Here is a 6657-nt window from a genome sequence, read left to right as displayed (position 1 = left end):
TTTTTAATATTAATATAGTTCTGTGCTTTTATAACTTATGCATGCCAGGATCCCATATGTGGGGCATGCCAGGCATCACTTTTACTCTAATATTTGGAGCCAGATTATTATTTTTGTATTTTAAAAATGCAGACATAATGAAATAGAACCCTAAATCTAGAATGTAGCATAAAGTCTATGACTTCAGAGAAATGCTGTGCTTAGTACAGGCCACTTGAGGCCCGGCTTCCTGAACCTGGAAGTAAGCCATCACTCTCCTCAGCCATTAGAGACATGCTTAAGCACAAACCTTAAAAAGCACCGTTAGAAGTTTATACATAATAGAAAATTTTTTTAAGTTTCATGCTCCCTCAAAATAATATAACTTGTTCTAAGCAGTCGGATATTTTGGATGGTACCATTTCCTTATTTAAAAGTGGTCTATAGATGTAGTAAAGGAAGACAAGTTATCAGCAATTGTTAGTGATTGCCAGAAGATGCTCCCTTCAGATTCAGGACTGAGCTGGGTCCACAGCAAGGAATTCACCCAGAAAAAGATTTGTCCTGGAATACAACAGCCAAGCCCTTGTCTCCTGTCTCTCCCAGCTCCCCAGGCATTTGTTTTTACTCTAATTCCATCTCTGTAGACACCAACCTGCCTTCTCAAAATAGACACACTCGCCCTCATCCCAGGCTTTAAAGCCCGGCATTGCCCCACGCAGAGAAGTCCTAACACGACCCTTTCCACGGGGACTAGAATCTGAGGATTGTTGTAGGACTTCTCTGCTCGTAGCCCTAGAGAAAAATCTAGGGCTTTTACAGTGATCACTATGGGCAGAACGTACTCTTGGAGGGTAACTACTATTTAAAATACATTATGCATGTCTTGACTTCCACTAGGACTCCCCTTGAAGAAGAAGATGGTTAGAAACTTGGGCCACAGCTAAAATCTCTCAAGTCCTCACACACAGCCTCCAAGAAACTAGCTTGATCCATACAATCTGAAGGTTTAGAAAGAATAACTACAAACAAGGAGGTTAGCATTTGTGTTTGCACCTCCTATGTATCTACCTCGACGATTTTACAGCTTACCCTATTTAATTCTAGGTATTAGTGAGATCATTTACTAGATGAGAAAATCAAGGGACTTAGTGCATGTCTACATTCATACAAGTAAATAGCGAGACCTCAGATTCAGACTCAGATCTGTGTCATTACCATGAAGTTGCTGCTTCTACTATGCTCATGGTTATCAACTTCCCTTATCATAATACGCCATTTCTCACCATTCATTCTCTCAAAAGAATCATCACTGAACAATATTACCACCATGGAAGCAAAGAGATCCAACTAACTTCCAAGGAGCACATAGTTCAAAGATATTCTATTCCATTATAATTTATAGCAAGTACTATGGACATAAACACTGCAATCATGTTTTCCGGGATAAGGTCTATTTGCTACAGCTTTAAATATAAGCAAAATGAACATTTTTACCATTAGGTAATAACTATTGTAATGACAATAAATAAAAATAACTAGTTTAAAAATAAGTGATCTCTGCCAGCTAAGCTCTCCAGAGATGATAAATCACTTTTGTAGGTGGACTGTTACAAAACCCTCCACCTCTGGTGGTACAGCACCACAGCTTGGGAATCACCGTGCCACAGCTTGCTGCTTCTAAAGGCTTTGGGCCCAGGAGACCTGTAAACCTGCCTACATATCTGACTCTATTCTCTACCTATCTATTCTATCTCTGTCTATTCTTTACCAACAGATAAAATTTGCCTTTTAACATAGAAACCAGAACCTCCACTCAAACTCATCAGTGGTGCTCACTAACATTTAGAAAATCCTCACCTCCAAGCCTTATGTCAGTGATTGCCAGTGGCACTAGAATTGCCCCTCAGAAGTGGTGTGAAAATTTGATGGAATCGTTTTTGTTGTTATAATGATTGGGGGCCACGGTTAGCTGTAGAGAGGACGAGCATGCTGGACTTATGAGTCCCAGAATGTGTAAGGGCATCTCTCACAAAGAAGAATTGACCCATGATGTATACTCCTAAATGACCTATTAAAACCTACGTGCTGGGGCTGGGCGTGGTGGCTCACACCTGTAATCCCAGCATTTTGGGAGGCCGAGGCGGGTGGATCACTTGATCTCAGGAGTTCAAGACCAGCCTGGCCAACATGGTGAAACCCCATCTCTATTAAAAATACAAAAATTAGCCGGGCATGTTGGTGCGTGTCTGTACTCCCAGCTACTCAGGAGGCTGAGGCAGGAGAATGGCATGAACCCAGGAGGTGGAGGTTGCAGTGAGCTGAGATCATGCCACTGCACTCCAGCCTGGGTGACAGAGCGAGACTCCATCTCAAACAAACAAACAAACAAAAATAAAACCTATGTGTTGGTATCTGAGCTTAGAGTCTAACTTGTTTTTACATGTTAGAGAGTTTTCTGCATGATTTAAAACTTCCTAAATTTTCCAGGAATGCAAAGTACTGTGCATTTTGCAAGAAGACTTACTTTGTTTTGATCAAAAATGTATCCAAAAGTGTTCACCAGTCTGGAAAACCAGGACGCTGCTGGTGAACGACATCCCTCATGAGATTTAAGTCAGCAGTGCAGCATGCCTGCACTGGTCTGCATATGTAGCTGTTGCGTTCAGGGTGGGTCTTCATATAGGTGCAAGGGTGCTGGTATGGGATTTATGTACTAAAATGTATACCATTTATTATAATTTTATTTCCTTTTATTCCTCTCTTACATTACAATTAGGGTATTATATTGATTAGTTTTCATTATGGGCATGGGAAAGTTATGTTATCTATGAATTTCATTGCAGGTTAGTAGAGAAGAATTGAAGAAATAATGGACCTAACAAGGCAGAGCTGGATGTGATAGGGTTGAGAACATTGTCCTAGATGGTGTGCCCTGTATCAAACTCTAATCCCAACTCTTCCCATCACTCCCTCCCACTCCACCACACTGACCTGTCAGCTTTCCAATCAGGCTGGTGCCCACATCAGAGTCTCTGCTCTTGCTGTTTCTCTGTTTGAAATGCCCATCCCCTAAATCTCATTGCCCTCACTTCACTCAGGTCTTCACTCAAAAGCCACCTCCTCTGAGAGGTCTTCCACAACCATCATTCATCACATCACTCTCCATCCCCAAGCATCCTTTAAATTCCTCCATAGTACATATCACTACCTAAAATGCTATTAGCTATTATAATATTTATTTACCTGTCTGTCATTTGTCTTCATCATGGGAATATGTATTCCATGAAGAAGGTGGAATCTACTATTTTGGTGCCTGGAATAATGGGAAGTGGCACGAAGTGGGTGCTTGATGAATATTTGTTAAATAAGTGAATTAATGCCTGAAGATACTGTCTGTGCTCCTGCTCCCTGGAAGCTAGGAGTAATCTCTTTCTCTTTCCTATCTATATAATTTATAGTCAATTGAAGTCAGCATTAATTCTTTCAAATATATCCATCAAATGCCTACCATATTTCAGGCACTAAGAATACAATAATAAATAACACATATCCTGCCCGCATACTTTTCAATTAATGATCAGCTCCAGCATCTCTGAAGTATTTGAATCCTACAGTGAAGTGACTTTATAAAAAACACACCCATTTCTATTTTACATTCTGAGTATCTTTAAAATACAGTAATTATGATATTCATAAATTAGGAGATATCCCTTATGTATTCAGAAGAAAATTGTTATCACACACAGAAGAATTTTTACTCATGTGGAAAATCTTTTCCCCAGTCCTGGTGATATCCTTCAAGTCTCCAAAACACCACCCCTCAGGATGAAGAGAGTTGAAGGCTAGGCAATAGTTAAATAAGCAGAAGCTTCTAGTTCCCTTGAGTGGGGTAGCCAGGAGGACCCTCTACCTACTTGGCTGAGATAAAGTCTCCTATCTAAGTCACAGAGGGACCACATGCTCTCTGAAGGATCCTGCCAGCTAGAAAACTCCAATCAGACCTCTTAGGGTAGCACAGGGTGGCATCTGCCCCCGCTGATGACACACAGCCACCCTGGATGTTCCAGGCAGGGGCTGAGCATTCAGACCCTTTCCTTTCCCTATTTTGTGTCCAGGTACCCTCCCCATATGCTTAGGAGAAAGACAAAAGCAACTTGAAAACTAACATAGCCTCTATATCTGCACAGCACTGTACAACAAACTTTTCATCCATTTTTTACACTTGTAGGAAAGATAATATACTCTTTTTTTTAATACATAAGCAAATTAAAGTGCAGATGTTCAGCAGCTTGGCAAAGCTGCTTCTTATACCGAGGTCTTCTGATTCCAAGATAGGGAATAGAAATGACAAGACAAAATCAGGCTTGGGGAATTATCTGTGGATTTTAATTCTCACAGGTATAGAGCTTCACATAAAGAGCTGGCTCTATCAAATTCTGATCAAACATTTAAACAAATCCCAACACACTGTCTATTTGGGCACACATACCCGCCCTGTTTCCACCTCATCCCCAGCCCTCACAATTCCATGAAGTCTGATCATTATTTCCAGAAAGACTCTAGAAATGAGCAAACCATCGAGTGGGCCCTTGCCCCGAATTTTAACAGTGATATAGAAATAATATCCTTACCTTCTCGGAATTCTCATGGTTAAGCACCTCCATTACCATGCTATGATAGAGGGAGAATCAGTAAGATGTATGCAGTATTCTAGACTATGGTGGAAAAATGTGACATACCCCTTTCCTGAACTCCCCTCCCCTTCCCCTTCCCCCACCACTACCACACACTAATGTTTCCTTTCAGGTGAGGGCTTAAAGCAAAAATATCTAGGATAGGCTGAGTTAACAATAAACAAAAGGCTCCAGGAAAGAATGCCCAGGAACTTCTGGTCCACACTATGTCCTCCAAAGGGCATATCTATGGGACCAGTGGGAGACAGATAACATCTGAATTGGCCTTCCACCAAGGTAACCCAGAAATGTAAAGCTATGTTAGCTCTTACTAGAAGAATTTTAAGTCTTTAAAGTACCATACTACTTCAAGAGAATTTCAAAAGTTTCCATTTGCTATAAACATGCACACATGGAAGCAGCAAACATCAATCTCCCTCCAGGGTCCTCCTATCTACTCTGTCAATTCCCCTTACCTTTTGGCATGGCTGCTTTAAACTCCTCTGTGGGCTTTCCCGCCTCCCCCACCTCAGCTTCCTTAGAGTGCAAGTGCACAGCTGTCCTCTGGTCACCCGTCCAGAGTCCCGCATGGGAGAGATGCTGAGTCTCCCCAGCAGTCCTGGGAAACGTATCTTCTCAGGTTTCCTGGGTTCACCTGAGGTGGAGGTCGGTTCCTGGCAGGGGCAGCTCCCTCTAGCTAATAAGCTAGAGGTAGCAATATGCAAGGGAGAGAGCCAGACCAGCCCAAAATAGAAATCCAAGCTACATCACACAATCTGACCAAGCTCCCAATCTGGCTAAATGTGGCCCATTAGACAAGACAAGGAGACAGCAAAAATGAACGCGGGAGGAGAGAGGTGGTGAGAACATGGCTTTTTGAAAATCAGGAATTATGGAAATAACATTCAGATACAACACTTGAAGTTTGTCCTACAAACAGAAAGGGGTACAAACTTTTCACAGTAAACAGCATTTAAGTATAAAACCTTCGAGTTTCTGGGGACAAGCTCATCCAGCTTGCTGCTGGTAATTAGTGTGTTGCTCTGTGGTTTATTCCACTGAGACAAAGAGCAATGACTACATTTCACCTGACAGATCAGAAAGTGAGTGATGAGCTTGAGCACAAAAAGCCTCAGGAATGAAAAAGTGTAGCTGACAGACAGTGCAAGAAACTATCCTCTGCATGACCGTGTCATGCAGAGACATCCTGACATCCACCAAATGATAACCCTGGTCAAGGAAGGTGTTACCTCAGAGGACAGTTGGACATTTTCTCATTGGCATATGGGACAATCTGCCCTTTTGTGGTCTCAGAGGTCAAAGGAGGGAATCAGAGTAGTTCCAAAACCTGTGACTTTGCGTCTTGGTCACTATGTGCCAATTATCTAACTGTGAAGTAAAGGATTCAAATGCTGTGTCAGTTGGGCTGAACAGAGAGAAGCAGCAGACATCTGAGCCTCTACTAGACAATGAAAATCTGTAAGAGAGGAATACAGAAAGAATGAAGAGGGAGGGGACACAAAAGGAGAGAAGGTCCAGGATTCTCAAGGAAAAGGGTTTCCTTTCTCTCCCCTATAGCCTCCAGGGAGGAATAAATATAATTATCAACCTAGCATGACAGTAGTCAAAATAAAAGAGGCACCTGCCAGGTGACCATCTCTGCCGGGACTCGAACCCGGAACCTCTGGATTAGAAGTCCAGCGCGCTCGTCCATTGCGCCACAGAGACCTCACCACACACACAGCATCAGCACCAGAACTGAAAAAGCACATACCTTCTGCATCACCGAGCCATCTCAGCATCCTGCTCTCTGAGCGGTTGGGGGGGACAGGGACAGCTGGAAAATCTGGAGTGGAGATCCACCAGCCGGCTTCATCAAAGCTTTTCTCAATACTCTGGGTCCGATGGTCCCCAGAGGATTGGGGGAATGTGACAGCAGTCAATTTCCCAGACTTAGAATCCCTGATGGAACAGGACAGAACTAGAGCCTTTGCTCTCCTTT

General features: G+C 42.6%; 1 non-coding gene across 1 annotated transcript; it reads right to left on the bottom strand.

Moving 5' to 3' along the window:
* Window positions 1-6309: 6309 nt before the first annotated feature.
* Window positions 6310-6383, bottom strand: TRNAR-UCU (transfer RNA arginine (anticodon UCU)). The gene has a single exon. It is a non-coding gene; the product is annotated as a tRNA-Arg (tRNA).
* Between the last annotated feature and the right edge of the window lie 274 nt (window positions 6384-6657).

Source organism: Gorilla gorilla, chromosome 1 (genome assembly GCF_029281585.2).
Source record: "Gorilla gorilla gorilla isolate KB3781 chromosome 1, NHGRI_mGorGor1-v2.1_pri, whole genome shotgun sequence".
NCBI lineage: Eukaryota > Metazoa > Chordata > Mammalia > Primates > Hominidae > Gorilla > Gorilla gorilla.
The sequence above is the reverse complement of the archived record's forward strand: the minus strand, read 5'-3'. Positions and strand labels throughout refer to the sequence as shown.